Source organism: Procambarus clarkii, chromosome 87, assembly GCF_040958095.1.
Source record: "Procambarus clarkii isolate CNS0578487 chromosome 87, FALCON_Pclarkii_2.0, whole genome shotgun sequence".
NCBI lineage: Eukaryota > Metazoa > Arthropoda > Malacostraca > Decapoda > Cambaridae > Procambarus > Procambarus clarkii.
The window spans coordinates 6,476,135-6,499,415 of NC_091236.1; the positions used below are offsets into that span (position 1 = coordinate 6,476,135).

Consider the following 23,281-nt stretch of genomic DNA (forward strand, 5'->3'; position numbering starts at 1 on the left):
GGGATAAACCTGTCTGCAGCTTCCTGGCACTTCTGGGTGACAAAATCCATCATGACCTGCACATTCTTGTCTCTAAGTTCTGTTTCCCATGGTATTCCCCTGAGGAAGTTCCTCATCTCGTCATATTTTCCTCTACGGTAATTCAGTCTTTTCCCCTCCGATCCCATCCTTGGATAGGTTATCCCTACCTCCACCAAGTACTCAAAGGTCACTCATTCCTATGGGGGCTTCAACTTTGACTTCCCTTATTTCTGACTCATTCAGGGTGAATATCAGGTCGAGTCTAGCTGGTTCATCATTGCCTCTCACTCTTGTGGGATCAGTGACGTGCTGGCTCAGAAAGTTCCTTGTTGTCACTTCCAAGAGAAAACATTATTGCCAACAGCATTTGGTGTTTCCAGGCGGTCACCCATCCAAGTACTAACCAAACCCAACGTTGCTTAACTTCGCTGATCGAACGAGAAGCAGTGTTCTCAACGTGGTATGGCCGTTGGCAACTGTGTGTGTTGTGTGGTGTGTGTGTATTGTGTGGTGTGTGTGTGTGTGTTGTGTGTGTGTGTGTGGTGTGTGGTGTGTGTGTGTGTGTTGTGTGTGTGTGTGTGTGTGTGTGTGTGTGTGTGTGTGTGTGTGTGTGTGTGTGTGTGTGTGTGTGTGTGTTGTGTGTGTGTGTGGTGTGTGTGTGTGTGGTGTGTGTGTGTGTGTGTGTGTGTGTGTGTGTGGTGTGTGGTGTGTGTTGTGTGTGTGTGTGTGTGTGTGTGTGTGTGTGTGTGTGTGTGTGTGTGTGTGTGTGTGTGTGTGGTGTGTGTGTGTGTTGTGTGTGTGTGTGTGTGAGTGGTGTGTGTGTGTGTGTGTGGTGAGTGGTGTGTGTGTGGTGAGTGCTGTATTGTGTGATGTGCAGTGGTGTGGTGTGGTGAGTGTGGTGTAAATGTTGTGTGGTGGTGGTGTTTCGTTTAAGTAACCAGGAAAATCTATAGTTCGCTCGGGAGGATGAAACAACTCACCAGCCAACAAGAACAACTCACCAGCCAACAAGAACAACTAACCAGCCAACAAGAATAACAGGAAATAGCGAGAAAATTTTAATAAGATATTCAAAAGAAAAGTACAATGCAACAAACACTAAAAAAAAAAATAACAATCGAGTTACATTTTGAAAACTTTTCTTTTCACAAACTTTTCCTCGAAACTTTCGACCTTTGGTGTAGAGCACACACCCGCGAGCAGGTATTAACTTCAGGCGTATAAAACATATGAGCCAGACACTAAGTTATAACGACCCGAACTGAGAATTAAACCTCACGTCACTGGGAGACAGGGGGGGAGAGACATGATCATCACATACACGATTCTCAGAGGAATTGATAGGGTAGATAAAGACGGGCTATTTAACACAAGGGGCACACGCACTAGGGGACACAGGTGGAAATTGAGTGCCCAAATGAGGCATAGAGACATTAGAAAGAATTTCTTCAGTGTCAGAGTAGTTAAATAATGGAATGCACTAGGAAGTGATGTGGTGGAGGCTGACTCCATACACAGTTTCAAGTGTAGATATGATAGAGCCCAGTAGGCTCAGGAACCTGTACACCAGTTGATTGACAGTTGAGAGGCGGGACCAAAGAGCCAGAGCTCAACCCCCGCAAGAACAACTAGGTAAGTACACAAGAGATAGGAGAGAAGAGACATGATTGTGACGTACAAAATTCTTAGGGAGATAAGGTATTTAGAAATAATTCAGCCACTGCGAGGTACATTTGCATTCAAAACAAAAATATTCAGTTATAATTCTCCAACCAAACCATTACAATGGCCACGTTTTATGTAAAAATCCTCTGCCTTTAAGAAACTTTTCTTTCAGATCCAAGCACTTAAGACAAGTTGGTAAGTGTTTGTTGATGGATATGATAATCAGTTCACTGAAGCTCACTTAAGGCGCTCTTGTCTCTTGGGTTTATATTGTGTTAACATAAACTCCGTCCCCTTGAAGTAACTGTCACTCCAAGAGACTACGGGCTCGCCATAGCCCGTGCTACTTGGAACTTTTTGTTCCGGATAGCGAATCTTAAACAACAAACATGTCACTCCAATTCTCAGGAACACCTATATATATGCACTGTCCATGCTGGTCTTAATTCATGGGAACATATTTACTAATGATTTCAATTAATTGCAGAAATTGCTTTTGTTAGGTTAAAAAAGATTTTTGTATATATTCCAGGAAATACATAGTTATGTGTACTACAGCAGCTGTTTACATAGTACACAACTGCTGTAGTACACAATTGTGCAGTTAGTAATAGTTGATTGATTGACAGTTAAAAGGCGGACCGAAAGAGCCAGAATTCAACCCCCGCAATTCAACTAGGTGAATACAGGTTATCTTGAGATGATTTCGGGGCTTTTTAGTGTCCCCGCGGCCCGGTCCTCGACCAGGCCTCCACCCCCAGGAAGCAGCCCGTGACAGCTGACTAACACCCAGGTACCTATTTTACTGCTAGGTAACAGAGGCATAGGGTTAAAGAAACTCTGCCCGTCGTTTCTCGCCGGCGCCTGGGATCGAACCCAGAACCACAGGATCACAAGTCCAGCGTGCTGTCCGCTCGGCCGACCGGCTCCTTTATGTGTATTCAACTGATGTACACAACTGATGTGTACTTATATGTACAGTGAATACCGACGTTTCGTTTCTTTATCTTTGGTAACATGTAGTCGTCTAATGTACTTATTGCTCACCAACTTGTCATAACTCCAATTTGAATAAGTTCAGTAAAGTGTTCAGTGAACGACCCCTAGAGGGCCCTGTCTCTCACCTAATTACCTTTACGTAATTAGGAAGACAGGACATCTTCCAACAAATCATCAATCATCTCAAGATAACCTTCCATGTATTTCCCCTAATTGGCAATCATCTCATGCAAAGATTGAATGAAAATTATCAATTATAAATTCAAAAATTCTTAATTAACTGGACAGGGTTTGTTTTCTAACAAAATATTAATTTATTCTGCGCCAGAGATGTATTTCCTGTACTTCTCTGTATCCACAATAGTCATGGTGTCATACAATATGATCATTACATAAATACTGAAATAAATCGTATCTTCACTATTTCACAAAACACGAAGAACTGGCAATGCTCCCGGACGCAGGTTCGAATCCTCGTCACGGCCCTTGTGGATTTGTTCACTAACAACTGGATTTTTTTAATTATTATTATTGTTAACTACCACAGACGTGGCCACACATTTACAATGCTAACCAGCATATATACATTTTCTTCTGAGAGTGGAGAAGAGTTTCAAGCGAGGCAGCCGTCGTCGTGCGACTATGGTCGTCCAGAGCACGACCAGAGAACGACCAGGGGTGACGCTCTCAGCGTGTGTGTACACGACCAGTCCGCCAGGCTGGTCAACTTACCGCAGTCACCAGCTCTGGTGGAGGGTAGGGTGGCACCCCTGTGTCCCCAGGGTCCTCCACACCAGCCCGGCACGTAAAGCCACCACTGGGGACCACCACCACCACTGGACCAACAAAGCCACCACTGGACCAACAAAGCCACCACTGGACGAACAAAGCCACCACTGGGGATCACCACTGGACCAACAAAGCCACCACTGGACCAACAAAGCCACAACTAGGGACCACCACTGGACCAACAAAGCCACCACTGGACCAACAAAGCCACCACTGGGGACCACCACTGGACCAACAAAGCCACCACTGGACCAACAAAGCCACCACTGGACCAACAAAGCCACCACTGGACCAACAAAGCCACCACTGGACCAACAAAGCCACCACTGGACCAACAAAGCCACCACTGGACCAACAAAGCCACCACTGGACCAACAAAGCCACCACTGGACCAACAAAGCCACCACTGCAAGTTAAAGCATATCATGTACAGACGATAAAACAAGCCACCAATAAGATCATTACTCTTCAGTCTCCTGCAACTTGCCAGACCCGTAATGAATCACCTTTTAAACTTATTACGCACGTCAGAACGGGGAGGCAGGCAGGGAGGGAGATAAAGAGGGTAGATAACAACACAAGGAGAAAACAATGTATAATGAGAATTTACAAAATAGTTAAGAAGAGAGAGCAGAATTGTGAAAGTTTCCGAACAAAAACTTCAAACAAAAGCCAGTTCGAACACAACCGAACACCACGTGTGAAGCGAAGGAGTGTCTACCTGACGGGAGGGGGACCAACACCGCGACAGGTGATGATAACTATTCATGTAGACACCTGATACTCATCATAACTCATCATAACACTGTTCAACACTACTTCATGACAAATGTCACTCTTGATGTACAACTCTGTCCAGTGAGGCTCTCACTGCACCAGTATGAGCAAGACTCACTGCACCAGTATGAGCAAGACTCACTGCACCAGTATGAGCAAGGCTCACACTGCACCAGTATGAGCAAGGCTCACTGCACCAGTATGAGCAAGGCTCACTGCACCAGTATGAGCAAGGCTCACTGCACCAGTATGAGCAAGGCTCACTGCACCAGTATGAGCAAGGCTCACACTGCACCAGTATGACCTAGGCTCACACTACACCAGTATGACAAAGACTCACACTGCATCAGTATGAGCAAGGCTCACACTACACCAGTATGACCCCAGACTCACATTGCACCAGTATGACCCAGACTCACACTGCACCAGTATGACCCAGGCTCACAAAGCACCAGTATGACCCAGACACTGCACCAGTATGACCCAGACTCTGCACCAGTATGACCCAGACTCTGCACCAGTATGACCCAGGCTCACACTACACCAGTATGACCAAGGCTCACACTACACCAGTATGACCCAGACTCACACTGCACCAGTATGAGCGTGAGTCTAAGCCTCTCCACTCTTGGAGGCGCCGTTCAGAGAGCCGGTGAGATATGGCCATTCGACAATATATTATAAAAAATGTGAAAAACAGAGAGAAGGGCAAGAAAAATGGTGGGGGGCGAGACCCCCTTCCCCTTGGCTCCCCCACCACCCCCAACCATCAAACTTCAAGCCTCTATCCCCACCATAAATTCACACAGATGAATATACTTGGCTCGTCCCCCCAACCCCCCTCTCAACACGTGCTACTGGTGGTATATGGAGAGAGGGAGAAGAGGAGGGGGGGTGGGGATAGGAAGAGGCGGAAGATATTATGGGTATATATAGTAGGAGGAGGATAGGAAGTGAAGAGGATTATTATTAGATAAGAGAGATTATGATAGGGAGATGTGGTCAAGGGAACTATGCAGAGGTCTGGGATATTACGAGGGGCAAGGGTGTGGCGCTAAGGGGGGGAGAGGGGAAGTTTAGGGATGGGGTGGGATGGGGGGGGGGTTAAAGGGTAAGGGTAAGGGAGGTAAAGGGTAAGGGTAAGGGAGGGTAAGGGTAAGGGAGGTAGAGGCACACGTGGAGACATGCTAATGATCCTCACTCTCATAGTTCCTCCCCACAATGGCCAGCTTCCACAACACTGATGAGCCACACCCAGCACTCCCCCCCCTCCCCACCCACAGCCACACCCAGCACTCCCCCACCTCCCCACCCACAGCCACACCCAGCACTCCCCCACCTCCCCACCCACAGCCACACCCAGCACTCCCCCACCTCCCCACCCACAGCCACACCCAGCACTCCCCCACCTCCCCACCCACAGCCACACCCAGCACTCCCCCACCTCCCCACCCACAGCCACACCCAGCACTCCCCCCCCTCCCCACCCACAGCCACACCCAGCACTCCCCCCCCCTCCCCACCCACAGCCACACCCAGCACTCCCCCCCCTCCCCACCCACAGCCACACCCAGCACTCCCCCACCTCCCCACCCACAGCCACACCCAGCACTCCCCACCTCCCCACCCACAGCCACACCCAGCACTCCCCCACCTCCCCACCCACAGCCACACCCAGCACTCCCCCACCTCCCCACCCACAGCCACACCCAGCACTCCCCCACCTCCCCACCCACAGCCACACCCAGCACTCCCCCACCTCCCCACCCACAGCCACACCCAGCACTCCCCCACCTCCCCACCCACAGCCACACCCAGCACTCCCCCCCCTCCCCACCCACAGCCACACCCAGCACTCCCCCCCCTCCCCACCCACAGCCACACCCAGCACTCCCCCCCCTCCCCACCCACAGCCACACCCAGCACTCCCCCCCTCCCCACCCACAGCCACACCCAGCACTCCCCCACCTCCCCACCCACAGCCACACCCAGCACTCCCCCCCCTCCCCACCCACAGCCACACCCAGCACTCCCCCCCCTCCCCACCCACAGCCACACCCAGCACTCCCCCCCCTCCCCACCCACAGCCACACCCAGCACTCCCCCCCTCCCCACCCACAGCCACACCCAGCACTCCCCCACCTCCCCACCCACAGCCACACCCAGCACTCCCCCCCTCCCCACCCACAGCCACACCCAGCACTCCCCCCCCCCTCCCCACCCACAGCCAAACCCAGCACTCCCCCCCTCCCCACCCACAGCCACACCCAGCACTCCCCCCCTCCCCACCCACAGCCACACCCAGCACTCCCCCCCCCTCCCCACCCACAGCCACACCCAGCACTCCCCCACTTCCCCACCCACAGCCACACCCACACTCCCCCCCCCCTCCCCACCCACAGCCACACCCAGCACTCCCCCCCCCTCCCCACCCACAGCCACACCCAGCACTCCCCCCCCTCCCCACCCAGCACTCCCCCCCCTCCCCACCCACAGCCACACCCACACTCCCCCCCCCCTCCCCCCACCACAGCCAGCTGCCCTTGCCAGCCTGGAACACAAAGACGCCCCACAAACACCTCACGTCTCGACAGCAGGAAAGAATGACCAACACAGGAATTCAATATCGCCTCCGACCCACAATTTAAATTTTTTAAGGTTGGGGGTCGAAGGGAGGGGGGAGGGGAGGCGAGAAGGGGGAAGGGGAGGGGGCGAGATATCGGCACGAAGCATGACTGACAACACAGGGGGGCGTGCAGCTAACGACGGAGTCTAGATGGTAGACGAGTCCAAACACTGTCACGGAAGTAACTGTTCCCATACAAGTCTACACTACGGGATCACCATAGCCCGTGCTGCGTGGAACTTGTGTTCAGAGTAGCTGAATATATAACAACAACAATAACAACAACTGTGAGGCTGTGAGGCTGTGAGGCTGTGAGGCTGTGAGGCTGTGCACACGCCATCCGACGCTGCTCAGTTACGAAGCCTGTTTGCTCCCGGCCTGGGGCCAGATTCACGAAGCAGTTACGCAAGTACTTACGAACGTGTACATCTTTCCTCAATCTTTGACGGCTTTGGTTACATTTATTAAACCAGCCCGTCCTCTAAACAAAGATCAAAAAGTGATTCCATCCACCCGCCAAACCCCCAACTGTTTATCAATGAAAAACGGTTTACACACGACTCGCAACTGATGACGTTCGAACACTTCCGGAACAAGTGCTTCACTGACGAATTGTGTTCGAACCACAACGCTGTAAATGCTTCACCCACGTACTACAAATACAAATAATCCCCAACAGAACCTAAACACCAAACCTAACCTATATATGCACAATATGCTAATGTATTATAATATTAATTTATATTTGAGAAAATTCCCGTTTTGAATGAACAGCATGTTAAAATTTATGAATGCGTCTGTGGGGTCGACCGCTGGATGGAATGGACTCGAGTTGAGAACGGGTTGATTAAACAGTTTACAAGCATGAAAACTTGCCAATCAACTGTTGTTATTGTTATAAACAGCCTCCTGGTGCTTCGGAGCTCATTAACTGTTTAATAATCGTAAACAAAGAGACCAAAGATTGAGAAAAGATGTACAGGTTCGTAAGTACTTGCGTAAATGCTTCGTGAATCTGGCCCCAGGTTCGTAAGTACTTGCGTAAATGCTTCGTGAATCTGGCCCCAGGTTCGTAAGTGCTTGCGTAAATACTTCGTGAATCTGGCCCCAGGTTCGTAAGTGCTTGCGTAAATACTTTGTGAATCTGGCCCCAGGTTCGTAAGTGCTTGCGTAAATACTTCGTGAATCTGGCCCTAGGTTCGTAAGTTCTTGCGTAACTGCCTCGTGAATCTGGCCCCAGGTTCGTAAGTGCTTGCGTAACTACTTCGTGAATCTGGCGCTGCTGGAGTTTACGTGTAGAGTATTCCGGAGTATATAGACCTCACTCCCCGGTAGCCACTACCAGGCAGGCGCAGTAGTGCCGCAGGAAAAACACATCGCGCTCCGCTACATTTCCGCGGCAAGAATTTCATTTCCAATCGGGTTGTTGCGACTGACAAAAGAAGACATACTCGTGGCCCTCAGTTCTGGGACTGGTGAATGCTGGGCCAGCTACATCCATTCATCTTCACCTCCAGACTTCTAATGACATTCCATTCATCCCGCTGACCTGTCAGGCTTCAAATGACGGGCCCCATTCAGACCGGATGACCTGCAAGTGGAGCTATTATTTACGCCGCTCGTAAAAGGCAGTAGAGTAGTGTATACAAGACTTGTTGTTGTTTTTCGTTACCTGGGACAAGTAAATTGTTCCACCAGTATACTCTCCCTGCTGGTGTTCCACTGGTATACTCTCTCCTTGCTGGTGTTCCACTAGTATACCCTCCCTGCTGGTGTTCCACCAGTATACCCTCCCCTGCTGGTGTTCCACCAGTATACCCTCCCCTGCTGGTGTTCCACCAGTATACTCTCCCTGCTGGTGTTTCACTGGTATACTCTATCTGCTGGTGTTCCACCAGTATACCCTCCCCTACTGGTGTTCCACCAGTATACCCTCCCCGCTGGTGTTCCACCAGTATACCCTCCCCTGCTGGTGTTCCACCAGTATACCCTCCCTGCTGGTGTTCCACCAGTATACCCTCCCCCGCTGGTGTTCCACCAGTATACTCTCCCTGCTGGTGTTCCACCAGTATACTCTCCCTGCTGGTGTTCCACCAGTATACCCTCCCCTGCTGGTGTTCCACCAGTATACCCTCCCTGCTGGTGTTCCACCAGTATACCCTCCCCTGCTGGTGTTCCACCAGTTTACCCTCCTCGCTGGTGATATACTACACCCAACCATCAAATAGCTACTTCAGACCAAGTATATAACAGGTAAAGAAAGAAAGTGACCTTCACTTTCATGACCTCAAAGATAGAGAAGGAACACTTTCTCTCACATGAGAGAAAGTGCAGCAGAGACAAACAAACAAAAGAAAAAAAAACTACTCCATCACGAAGGTGAAAACAGGTCGTTAATTACGTCACGAGACTCGACAGCCAGTTAGAGGTCACGACGACCATTTCCTCACCAATTAAAATGTAAAATAGATTTTCTGATTGGATTTCAGATCAGAAACATCGGCCGAGGCTCTGAGTCTTTTCTGGCCAGAATGTGCAAGACGTCTTGTTTTGTGTCGTGAGTGTGAGGCTCTTGTGCGACCTGAGAGGTGAGGGGGGGAGAGAGGGAGAGAGGGAGAGAGGGAGAGAGAGAGGGAGAGAGAGAGGGAGGGGGAGAGAGAGAGAGAGAGAGAGGGAGGGAGGGAGGGAGGGGTAAGTAACGGAGGTTCTAGAGGAAGGAGTGAGTAATGGATGCTAGAGGGGAAGAGATGGGTGAGTGAGTGAGTGAGTGAGTGAGTGAGTGAGTGAGTGAGTGAGGGAGGGAGGGAGGGAGATTGGAAGTGAGGGAGAGAGGCAGGAGGAGACGTGAGAGGGGGAGGGGGTAAGGGAGTGAGCGTGAGTGAGGGGTATTATGAGGCGCCACCTCCCGTGATGAGGGGACCCTCATACCGAAGATGTGATCGTCTGGTAACGACCGGTAAGGAGGGGCTGGCGGTGCTGGCGAATCACCAGCGGCGGTAGTTACCGTGATGAGCCATGATTGGTCGTCAGGGTGTGGAACAAGACGCTCCCGGACCCGTGTTTACTAGTTGTGTTTACTAGTTGTGTTTACTAGTTGTGTTTACTAGATGTGTTTACTAGTTGTGTTTACTAGTTGTGTTTACTAGTTGTGTTTTGCGGGGGTTGAGCTTAGCTCTTTCGGCCCGACTCTCAACTGTCAATCAACTGTTTATTAACTACTATTTATTTTTTTTCTCACGCCACACACACACACCCCAGGAAGCAGCCCGTGACAGCTGACTAACTCCCAGGTACCTATTTACTGCTAGGTAACAGGGGCACTTAGGGTGAAAGAAACTTTGCCCATTTGTTTCTGCCTCGTGCGGGAATCGAACCCGCGCCACAGAATTGCGAGTCCTGCGCGCAATCCACCAGGCTACGAGACCCCGGGTCACCGCCAGGATGGTGATGAAGAGTCCGGCCGTCAGGTCAAGACTGTCAACAGCCTGGTTGATCCAGCTTGTAAACTAGGCCTGGAGGATTGACTCAAAGTATTTTCTCTTGTTTTGAGAAAGGATTTGTTTGTTTACAATCCTCTAGCGTCAAAGGTTAGCCAATCCCATATTCCCAGAGTCTGATCACAGACAAAATTCTTGGTAAAATCCCCAAAGGGAAAGCTGCTTAAGTTTAATCTTCTTGAGAACAATTTATTCCCTGGAAACACAAACCGAAACTGTCTCTATTTTCCGCTTGTCACAACTTGTAATAAAGTTGTTACATCTTGGCTTAACGTGTTTATGACGTATTAGAACGTTGTTACAACTTGCTATATTGGTTGTTATAACTGGTTAGGAGGTGTTAAAACTTGTTCCAACGCTGTATCAACGTCGTAGTTTCGGTGTGTGTTTGGTGGGTTCAGAGCTCATTTTCCCCAGACTTGAGAATAATCTTCACCGTGTTTATTTCCTGGTAATAGGTATTACTTCCTATTTATATAGGTAAGTGTGTAGGTACTACCTACCTACATACTCGCCCTGGTCCAACACCTCCACCACGTGGCTCATACAACTAATACAACCACAATTATTGTCTCTATACGATTAATTAGTCAAATTGTGATAATTTATCGTTCCCAATATAATCACAATCAAGACTTGGACTTTGGTCCAAGACTTGTAAGGCCAAGAGGGCCAACACCCTACACCACTAGGTCACGAAGACCTTTGAAAGAAAGAAAGAAAGAAAGGTAGGAAAGAAGGAAGGAAAAAAGGAAGGAGGAAAATAAATTGTTTTAGTTGCATCTCTATAAATCTATCCCTGTCGTGTGGATATATATATATATATATATATATATATATATATATATATATATATATATATATATATATATATATATATATATATATATATATATATATATGTTTAAATAGACACTTTAGACCTACTGTCTTATGTATGACTATCCTGAGTAGCCGTCAACATCAGCAGCATCCTTTCTCTCTCTCTCTCTCTCTCTCTCTCTCTCTCTCTCTCTCTCTCTCTCTCTCTCTCTCTCTCTATCCTCTCTCTCTCTCTCTCTCTCTCTCTCTCTCTCTCTCTCTCTCTCTCTCTCTCTCTCTCTCTCTCTCTCTCTCTATCCTCTCTCTCTCTCTCTCTCTCTCTCTCTCTCTCTCTCTCTCTCTCTCTCTCTCTCTCTCTCTCTCCTCCCCGGATAGTGCCATCCTCAGGCACTGTGCCACCCCCCCCCTCCTGTCTCAAGAACGAGGTAATGACTCCGGCGAACGACTGTCAGACCATTGTGTCGTTCCTGACCCAAGTCGCCTCATTGTCTCTGATGCCGGCGTTATCTCTCATTACCTCCCTCCTGAGTTGTCTCTCATGCTGGGGGGGGGAGAGAGAGAGAGAGAGAGAGAGAGAGAGAGAGAGAGAGAGAGAGAGAGAGAGAGAGAGAGAGAGAGAGAGAGAGAGAGAGAGAGAGAGAGGGGAGACTTTCTATCTCTGAGCTTCCCCATATTTCTATCATCGCTTCTCTCTCTCCACCTCCTTCCGTTCCGTTCACCTCCTCCCTAATCGCCTGTAATATATATACATATATCGTTCCTTTCCCTCTCTTATATTATCCCCCCATACACTCTCCTGTCTCTCAGTGCTTCCCTTTTCCTCCCTATCTCGCCTTTTCCTTCCCCCTCTCCCACGTGGCCCCAGAGTACCACACTCTCCCTCTGACCGAGACGTCGTCAGTCAGTATTCCAACTCTCCAACTGACGCTGGTGAACAATCACCTCTGTAACCTGGGGAGCAATACGATTGTCAGGCTACAGAGTTCCCCTTTGACCCCATTCCCAGCATGGGACGGGGTACAGGGCTACAGAGGTACAGGGGAAGGGAGGGTACAGAGGTACAGGGGAAGGGAGGATACAGAGGTACAGGGGGAAGGGAGGACACAGAGGTACAGGGGGAAGGCAGGCCACAGAGGTACAGGGGAAGGGAGGACACAAAGGTACAGGGGAAGGGTGAAGATTATCGGGGGAGTCTCCGGGCGGGAACTCTTCAACAGTTCCCCCGGTACATTATGGCGCTGAGCGCTCTGTTTCACCCCAACGATCACGCGCTGTTTTTCTCTCCAATATTTTCTTCCTGTTAGCACGCTTTCTTCGCCTTAATTTCTTATTCCAGTTCACCGATTTATTTTCATTAGTAATTCCCAAAGTGTAGTTACAGGATGAGAGGTGCACTCGTGGTGTCTCGTCTTCCCAGCACTCTTTGTCGTATAACCCTTTGAAACAACTGGCAGTTTTTGGCCTCTACCACCTTCCCACTTGTTCCACCCGTCTACCACTTTGTACACATGTGGCCACACCTGCTGTTGCAGGAGCAGGTGTACACAAACCTGCACTGATGCAACTAGGAGCAACATCGGTGCTATATATCTCACGTATGCAAATGTGGCAATAAAAATGACTAAGTTATTTAGCATATTGGAGGTAGTGAAGCGTTTACCCCAAACACAGGCTTATCGCTGCAAGGTGCAGCCTACTCGCCTTATCTCATACATGTCGGAGCCTTGCAAAACACCCACATCAATATCCGCCAGAGATATCTGCAACCCGCTTAATGCATAACAAGAATCCCACGACTCCCACAATATCCCACAATATCCCACAGCTCCCATGCAAATACAGCTCGACAAATGTGACCATGGTGTTATTGCACACAAAATGCATTCAAAAGGTATTACCGGAAAAATACGCAGATGGATCTACAATTTCCTGACTAACAGAACCCAATGTGTAATAGTCAACAAAATCAAATCCAGCCCATCAGCCGTGAAGAGCTCAGTCCTCCAGGGTACTGTGCTTGCTCCTGTACTTTTTCTCATCCTCATATCAAACATAGACAAGGACACAATCTGTAGCACTGTATCATCCTTTGCAGATGACACTAGGATCTTCATGAGAGTAGGCAACATAGAGGACACGGCAAACCTCCAGTCAGATGTAGATCAGGTCTTTCAATGGGCTACAGAAAATAATATGGTGTTTAACGAAGATAAGTTCCAGCTCCTGCGCTACGGAAAAAATGAAAATATAAAAACAGAAACCACGTACAAAACGCAGGCAAATCAAACCATAGAACGAAAAGGCAATGTAAAGGATCTGGGTGTACTCATGTCGGAAGACCTTACCTTTAAAGAACACAATAAAGTAGCCGTCACAACTGCAAGAAAAATGACAGGTTGGATAACGAGAACTTTTCACACAAGAGATGCTGTACCAATGATGATACTCTTCAAGACGCTAGTGCTCTCTAGAGTGGAGTACTGCTGCACAATGACAGCCCCTTTCAAAGCTAGAGAAATTGCTGACCTGGAGAGCGTGCAGAGATCCTTTACTGCTAGAATCCACTCAGTAAAACATCTAAACTATTGGGACCGACTAAAGAGCCTAAATCTGTATTCTCTTGAGCGCAGGCGGGAGAGATACATAATAATTTACACGTAGAGGGGCTGGTCCCAAACCTGTACACAGAAATAACATCACATAAGACCAGAAGGCATGGCAGGATGTGCAGAATACCCCCGTTGAAGAGCAGAGGTGCAACAGGTACTCTTAGAGAGAATTATCAACATCAGAGGCCCGAGACTGTTCAACACGCTTCCACTACACATAAGGGACATAACTGGCCGACCCCTCACAGTGTTCAAGAGAGAACTATCAACATCAGAGGCCCGAGACTGTTCAACACGCTTCCACTACACATAAGGGGCATAACTGGCCGACCCCTCAGTGTTCAAGAGAGAACTATCAACATCAGAGGCCCGAGATTGTTCAACACGCTTCCACTACACATAAGGGACATAACTGGCCGACCCCTCAGAGTGTTCAAGAGAGAACTATCAACATCAGAGGGCCCGAGACTGTTCAACACGCTTCCACTACACATAAGGGACATAACTGGCCGACCCCTCAGAGTGTTCAAGAGAGAACTATCAACATCAGAGGCCCGAGACTGTTCAACACGCTTCCACTACACATAAGGGACATAACTGGCCGACCCCTCAGAGTGTTCAAGAGAGAACTATCAACATCAGAGGCCCGAGACTGTTCAACACGCTTCCACTACACATAAGGGACATAACTGGCCGACCCCCTCACAGTGTTCAAGAGAGAACTTGACAAACATCTCTAAAGGTTACCTGATCAACCAGACTGTGACTCATACGTCAGGCTGCGAGCAGCCGCGTCCAACAGCCTGGTTGACCAGTCCAGCAACGAAGAGGCCTGGTCGAGGACCGGGCCGCTGGGACGCTAAACCCCGAAAACACCTCAAGATAACCTCCCACAGATCCGGTGCTGTGTGTAATATTAGAGAGTGACTGGTTCCAAATCTGAACTCTGAAATAATTCATGTAAAGCCCCAGAGGCGCGACAGAATGCATGAAATGGCTCACTCCCTCTGACCAGTTATACCTTGCGATGATTTCGGGGCTTAGCGTCCACGCGGCCCGGTCCTCGACCAGGTTAATCACATAGTCAGAAGAACAATTTTCCCAAGAGCAAGCCATGGGGGGGATCTATCACATCCCTACAACTCTATACCTTCTCTCTCTCTCTATCAATGTGAGACTTTGCTTCCTATCCGTTAGGTACTCCCTCAAGCAGTTCCAGCTTGACTTTCCTCCCTGTGCTCCAATATTGTTACCCTGATTGTTTTACACGCAATACTTGTCAGTGACATTTTTCAATCATTTTGCCTGTTTCTTATATTGGATATTGGCTATACTTTTGCCGTTATCCAAATTTCTGGGAAATCTCCTGTCTTGAGTATTTTATTTAAAATTGTAGTTAACAGATGGAGTGTGAGGTGGTGTCTTTATCGCTGTGGATGGAGGTGAATAATTGCAAACACAACATAGTTTCTGTCTGTCTGTCTGTCTGTGTATTCACCTAGCTGTATTCACCTAGCTGTGTTTGCGGGGGTTGAGCTTTGCTCTTTCGGCCCGCCTCTCAACTGTCAATCAACTGTTTACTAACTACTATTTTTTTTTCCACACACACACACACACACACACACACACACACACACACACACACACACACACACACACACACACACACACACACACACACACACACACACTGGGAAGGGCTGGGAAGACGGGACACCACGAGCGTAGCTCTCATCCTGTAACTACACTTAGGTAATTACACACACACACACACACACACACCAGGAAGCAGCGCGTGACAGCTGACTAACTCCCAGGTACCTATTTACTGCTAGGTAACAGGGGCATTCAGGGTGAAAGAAACTTTCACATTTGTTTCTGCCTCGTGCGGGAATCGAACCCGCGCCACAGAATTACGAATCATGCGCGCTATCCACCAGGCTACGAGGCCCCCACGTGTGTGTGTGTGTCTATCGGTGTGTGTCTGTGTGTCTGTCTGTGTGTGTCTGTCTGTCTGATCCATACACACACACAGTGGCGCAAGGCGCAGGTGGACACAGGAGTAGCATCAGTAACACTTAGGAACAACTGCGCCAACACGTATAAGAGTCAACAAGAGTCAACACTGCCTCAACTTACATTAAAAGAAACACATTTACCCTTCTCCTCCTTGCCTAACTTTACCCACATATTACCTAGCAAAACTCTTACCCCTCGACCCTCATTCCACTCCCTCACGCTCTCCTCCCTGGCACCTCATCCCACCCCCTCACCCATCACAACACCCCCACCAATCAGCGAGCATCAGGCGAGTCAACAACGATGTATACATTAGAGTTGTAAGGCGATAATTAATGCGCTTAAAGGTAAGTTGTCTTACGCTGCTCGCAGGTATTTGTCTCTCATAAGTGTGAGCTCTCTCTCTCTCTCTCTCTCTCTCTCTCTCTCTCTCTCTCTCTCTCTCTCTCTCTCTCTCTCTCTCTCTCTCTCTCTGTGTCTGTCTGTCTGTCTGTCTGTCTGTCTGTCTGTCTGTCTGTCTCTCTCTCTCTCTCTCTCTCTCTCTCTCTCTCTCTCTCTCTCTCTCTCTCTCTCTCTCTCACTCTGTCTGTCTGTCTGTCTGTCTCTCTCTCGCACGTGTTCACTCACCTTTGGGTGCTCTCACTCACCCCTCAGTACTCTCACTCACCCCTCAGTACTCTCACTCACCCCTCAGTACTCTCACTCACCCCTCAGTACTCTCACTCACCCCTGCGTGTACTCGTGAGACTTGCTCTTACTCATGAGGCTTGCTCTTGCTCTTAACTCACAAACTCTCCCAACTGACGCTGTCCTTACTTCACATGGCAATATTTACCTCTATCCAGTTTCAAGAGTTGTTGTAAATCATGCCAACTGCAGCCAGTCTTCCCTAGTGATAACTGTCCATGCGCCCATCCTGCCACCACAACCACATCGATCAAGTTAGTAGAGTTGGTCGATGTTGTTCTTCTGAGGAAGAACAGGTTATTACCTAGTTGTTCTCACCTAGTTGTGCTTGCGAGGGTTGAAGAGTACTGAAGGTCTGGTCTTGAGAGGTCCAAAGGTGTGGTCTTTAGAGGTCCAAAGGTGTGGTCTTGAGAGGTCCAAAGGTGTGGTCTTGAGAGGTGTGAAGCAACACCCATGACACCCTACACCTTCCGTTGTGTATTCAACACCACCTTTACCTGTTCTTTCATGTAGAGATTCTCTTCTTTACGATCTAAAGTTCATTGTAAGTGCTCTGAGAAAGCCCAATAGTTCAATACTTTGCAGTCTGTGTCAGCACCAACCACACCCAGCACCACCACACCCAGCACCACCACACCCAGCACCCCACCACACCCAGCACCCCACCACACCCAGCACACCACCACACCCAGCACACCACCACACCCAGCACACCACCACACCCAGCACCCCACCACACCCAGCACCCCACCACACCCAGCACACCACCACACCCAGCACCCCACCACACCCAGCACACCACCACACCCAGCACACCACCACACCCAGCACACCACCACACCCAGCACCCCACCACACCCAGCACACCACCACACCCAGCACCCCACCACACCCAGCACCCCACCTCACCCAGCACCCCACCACACCCAGCACCCCACCACACCCAGCACCCCACCACACCCAGCACCCACCACACCCAGCACCCCACCACACCCAGCACCCCACCACACCCAGCACCCACCACACCCAGCACCCCACCTCACCCAACACCCCACCACACCCAGCACCCACCACACCCAGCCAGGCAGGGAGGGGTGTGGTGGTGAAGCACCAAAGGAGTGCTGGCCCTGCCGGGTGCCACATACTGGGGGCTGCCGGGTGCCACATACTGGGGGCTGCCGGGTGCCACATACTGGGGGCTGCCGGGTGCCACATACTGGGGGCTGCCGGGTGCCACATACTGGGGGCTGCCGGGTGCCATACAAGGGCAGAAACAAAGCCTCAGGAGCGACCCTTTCTTGACAAATGACCGGGGCGTCACCCACGCCATATCCCATGTTAAACATTCTCCCAGATGATGAATACAGCTTACAGCAAACATCTCCCAAATGATACAACCTCTCTACCCGCTCCCCTGGGGTGATGGGGCTCCCGTTGGTAGGGAAAGCTATCGTGGTCAGCTACTGTCACCTTCCTCAGGACGATACCTTGAGGTGATTTCGGGGCTTAGCGTCCCCGCGGCCCGGTCGTCGACCAGGCCTCCTGGTTGCTGGACTGGTCAACCAGGCTGTTGGACACGCGGCTGCTCGCAGCCTGACGTATGAGTCACAGCCTGGTTGATCAGGTACCCACGATACCCCATAATAGTTACCTAACTCCCAGGTGCCTATTCACTGCTAGGTTCTAGGGAGGGGGGGGGGGGGAGAGGAATAAACAATCGAGTCTGTTCTGCCCGGGGATTAAACCTGGGCCCTTCAATTGTGAGTCGTGGACGTAGACTACTGTGCTACAGGACCCCATAAGAAATAAAATATTCATTATTTTTTTGACAAACTCATAATATTTTAGACAGAGGCTTTAGAGACAGTCTGCGGGGTATACAGTCTTGAAGTAAAGACTCCTGTCACTATACGCAGTTCAGCAAACACACAAGCACAGCTAGGTGAGTACAACTAGGTGAGTACAACTAGGTGAGTACAACTTGGTGAGTACAACTAGGTGAGTACAACTAGGTGAGTACAACTAGGTGAGTACAACTAGGTGAGTACAACTAGGTGACTACAACTAGGTGACTACAACTTGGTGAGTACAACTAGGTGACTACAACTAGGTGAGTACAACTAGGTGAGTACAACTAGGTGACTACAACTAGGTGACTACAACTAGGTGAGTACAACTAGGTGACTACAACTAGGTGAGTACAACTAGGTGAGTACAACTAGGTGAGTACAACTAGGTGAGTACAACTAGGTGAGTACAACTTGGTGACTACAACTTGGTGAGTACAACTAGGTGAGTATAACTAGGTGAGTACAACTAGGTGAGTACAACTAGGTGACTACAACTAGGTGAGTACAACTTGGTGAGTACAACTAGGTGAGTACATCACCTAAGGCACCACTATACCAAATAAAGCAAAAAATATATATATATATAAATATAGACAAAATAATGGGACCATTTCTCTGCTAGTCAAGAGGTTGAGAAGTTAAGCTCTTGCTAGAGTGTGTTCGAGTACCTGTCTGTAAGTAAGTAAGTAAGTAAGTAAGTAAGTAAGTAAATAAGAGACCTTGTAAGACCTTGTTATCATTTCCTGGGAAGGAAGAGCAATGTTGTTATCCAGGCCGTTCACCTGTACTCTAGCAGACTCGAACAGCTGTCCCCCACGATAATATTTATGTTATCTCTGGTACGGTCCACAGCCGCCAGACAGACGGCTCAACACCCCCGTCATGCACTTCTACACCCCTCTACTGTCAACGTATAGCAACCAACCCGTCTCCTTCTGTCATTGTCCTGTCTACAGTATTCCATTTTTATCTCGTCACCGATTATTGTCCTTTCTTCACTGTTCTCCGGCTTCCTCCTCCCCCCACCCCCCGTGTGTACTGTCGGCACCCCAACCCCCTGAACCACCCCCCCCTTCCCTGTGTTCAACCCCCCTTCCCTGTGTTCAACCCCCCCTCCTCTGTGTTCAACCCCCCCCCCTTCCCTGTGTTCAACCCCCCTTCCCTGTGTTCAACCCCCCTTCCCTGTGTTCAACCCCCCTTCCCCTGTGTTCAACCCCCCTTCCCCTGTGTACAACCCCCCTCCTCTGTGTTCAATCCCCCCCTTCCCTGTGTTCAGACGAGCCTCTCACCCATCAGACGTGTTCATCCACCCTGCGTCTCTCTCTCCTCCGTGAACGATCACTTACTACTTAACTACTTAAGTTCCTTTACTTCCAGCCCATCACCCCCTCCCTCTACCCCCCCCCCCTCCTAACACCCCCTAAATCACACCACTTCACCCCCTCCCCCCCACCTCCCCCCCCACTCTCCCTACTGTGGCCGCCCTCACGCTACATCCATCAAATTCACATTTTCCCAAACTATAATTTTTCTCCATGTTGTTCCTCGTCTCTTGGCTTCCACCACCCCCGGGGTCTGTGTGGAACCACCACCACTATCACCACCATCACTATCACCACCATCACCACCACCACCACCACCACTATCACCACCATCACTATCACCACCACCACCTGGGCACCACCGTCCTGGGCTGAGAAGTCAACTCAAAAACAAACTTACAAAAACCTCGAGTTTTCCCTACTAGTATTATCTGAAAGTTGGAGAGAGCCAACTTTTGATCATGTAATTACTTAATGGTCTATTGTCGACGAGTACAGTTGATGCCAAAAAAACGTGGATTAGCTTAGAACACACAGCTCCAAATATAAAGTTGATTAGAAATATGATTAGAAATATGATTAGAAATATGAAATCTGTCCAATTTCTAAAGAAATATGTCTTCCTTAGTACTCAGTCACAGGCAATTCAGAGAAGTTCCTCGCTTCAAATCTGTATCTTTCTAGTTTCTTAACGTCCATTTTGAATTGCGCGGCTTGATAACGGAGCTGCATACTAATGAACTGGTCTCACGTTGATGGTTTGTTTATTGTGGTACTGAAGGTATACTATTTCTGTCTACCATGTCTTTCTCTAGTTGCTCCAGTCAGACGGTTCCTGTCCTTCACGTTCCGTCCAGCTGGTGTTAGGCCACTTACCATTTTCATCACCTTACACTTGCTGCTGTTGAAATCCAGTAGCCATTTCTCGCCCAACTCTGCAGGTTGTGTCATTGTTCTTGGAGAATTTTGTATTTTAATGGACTTAATCTGATAATTTATGAATCATACGAAAATGTTGATATGTAAGGCCAGCCCCGACCCCCTGTGTGTGTGTGTGTGTGTGTGTGTGTGTGTGTGTGTGTGTGTGTGTGTGTGTGTGTGTGTGTGTGTGTGTGTGTGTGTGTGTACTCACCTAGTTGTGTTTGCGGGGGTTGAGCTTTGGCTCTTTCGGCCCGCCTCTCAACTGTCAATCAACTGTTTACTAACTACTTCCCCTTCCCCCACACACACACACACCAGGAAGCAGCCCGTGACAGCTGACTAACTCCCAGGTACCTATTTACTGCTAGGTAACAGGGGCATTCAGGGTGAAAGAAACTTTGCCCATTTGTTTCTGCCTGGTGAGGGAATCGAACCCGCGCCACAGAATTACGAGTCCTGCGCGCTATCCGCCAGGCTACCAGGCCCCCTGGTAGCGTGCGTGTGTGTGCGTGTGTGTGCGTGTGTGTGTGTGTGTGTGTGTGTGTGTGTGTGTGTGTGTGTGTGTGTGTGTGTGTGTGTGTGTGTGTGTGTGTGTGTGTGTGTGTGTGTGTGTGTGTGTGGACTTCAAGACAAGTTTTACGGTGGGAAAATATACATATTCAACATGGTTCCTCATTTCACTAATCGACTTAGAGAAGGCTGAGTGAGGCCTCGATCAGCTTCGCCAGAATAATGAGACAAGCTGAGAATGGGGCGGATTATGAGGAAGGTGATTATAGTGCGGATGATGAGGCAGGTCACTATGACGAGGATGATGATGAATAGTGATCACTGCAACAGCTGCATCAATATAGTCATGATGGTAACGACTCCAGGGGCTTTGATTCACGAAGTAGTTACGCAAGCACTTACGAACCTGTACATCTTTTCTCAATCTTTGGCGGCTTTGTTTACAATTATTAAACACTTAATGAGCTCCGAAGCTCTTGTTGGAGGAGGAGGAGCACTTACAGCTCTTGTTGGAGGAGGAGGAGCACTTACAGCTCTTGTTGGAGGAGGAGGAGCACTTACAGCTCTTGTTGGAGGAGGAGGAGCACTTACAGCTCTTGTTGGAGGAGGAGGAGCACTTACAGCTCTTGTTGGAGGAGGAGGAGCACTTACAGCTCTTGTTGGAGGAGGAGGAGCACTTACAGCTCTTGTTGGAGGAGGAGGAGCACTTACAGCTCTTGTTGGAGGAGGAGGAGCACTTACAGCTCTTGTTGGAGGAGGAGGAGCACTTACAGCTCTTGTTGGAGGAGGAGGAGCACTTACAGCTCTTGTTGGAGGAGGAGGAGCACTTACAGCTCTTGTTGGAGGAGGAGGAGCACTTACAGCTCTTGTTGGAGGAGGAGGAGCACTTACAGCTCTTGTTGGAGGAGGAGGAGCACTTACAGCTCTTGTTGGAGGAGGAGGAGCACTTACAGCTCTTGTTGGAGGAGGAGGAGCACTTACAGCTCTTGTTGGAGGAGGAGGAGCACTTACAGCTCTTGTTGGAGGAGGAGGAGCACTTACAGCTCTTGTTGGAGGAGGAGGAGCACTTACAGCTCTTGTTGGAGGAGGAGGAGCACTTACAGCTCTTGTTGGAGGAGGAGGAGCACTTACAGCTCTTGTTGGAGGAGGAGGAGCACTTACAGCTCTTGTTGGAGGAGGAGGAGCACTTACAGCTCTTGTTTATTACCGAGATAAACTTTCCGTGTCTGAAAATTCCGCCTCGCCAGAAAACTTTTCCCGAGTCAGCGTTCAAACTTTCGGCATTACTGTGTATGTTAACCTCGGTAATGTTTGCCTGGTTGGCTAAACGGGGTCCGGTCATTATAGTCAACATTAACGACCCTTAACTCCTCCCCCCTCCCCCCCCCCTGCGGTCACTGTCAGCCTTAACCAGCACTGTACACGTCACTATAACCAAGGTCACTATATTAAGGACCTAATATTATACACTGACCTTAAGGCAAGATTTACCTATAAAATCACTACTGTTTTATATATGCAAATATGACTATCTGCCCCAAGGCTGTGGAGGTGCTCCCTGACCCCCAGGTACTGACCCCTGACCCCAGGTACTGACCCCTGACCCAAGCCACTGACCCCTGATCCCAGCCACTGACCCCTAACGCCAGCCACTGACCCCTGACCCCAGCAAGTGACCCCTGACCCCAGCCTCTGACTCCTGACCAAAGCCACTGACCCCTGACCCCCAGCCACTGACCCCTGACCCCCACCCTCTGACCCCTGACCCCCCAGACACCGCTGAGTTGCTTCCTGTCTGTAAAACACTGACCCTAGACAATATATTTAGTGTGTACTCAAAATCTTGTCTCTTTCCGGCAAGTTCCATCCGGCCCAACCCGGCCCTGACCACTGCTCACCCCGGCAGCTGGGGAAGGTGCTGGGGAAGGTGGCAGGTTATCTTAAGGTTATCTTGAGATGATTTCGTTTTTTTTCTAGTGTCCCCGCGGCCCGGTCCTCGACCAGGCCTCCACCCCCAGGAAGCAGCCTCTGGACCCAGCTGACTAACACCCAGGTACCTATTTTACTGCTAGGTAACAGGGGCTTTCAGGGTGAAAGAAACTTTGCCCATTTGTTTCTGCCTCGTGCGGGAATCGAACCCGCGCCACAGAATTACGAGTCCTGCGCG

The 23,281-nt window shown here is 49.7% G+C and overlaps 1 protein-coding gene and 1 non-coding gene across 8 annotated transcripts in view; both read right to left on the reverse strand.

Annotated features, from left to right (window-relative positions):
• The window catches only part of CASK (peripheral plasma membrane protein CASK), a 942,297-nt gene that overhangs the window by 254,576 nt on the left and 664,440 nt on the right, over positions 1 to 23,281 (reverse strand). The gene's annotated exons all lie outside the window — the stretch shown is intronic.
• Positions 377 to 495, reverse strand: LOC123747108 (5S ribosomal RNA). Its single transcript, XR_006771634.1, has one exon. It is a non-coding gene; the product is annotated as a 5S ribosomal RNA (ribosomal RNA).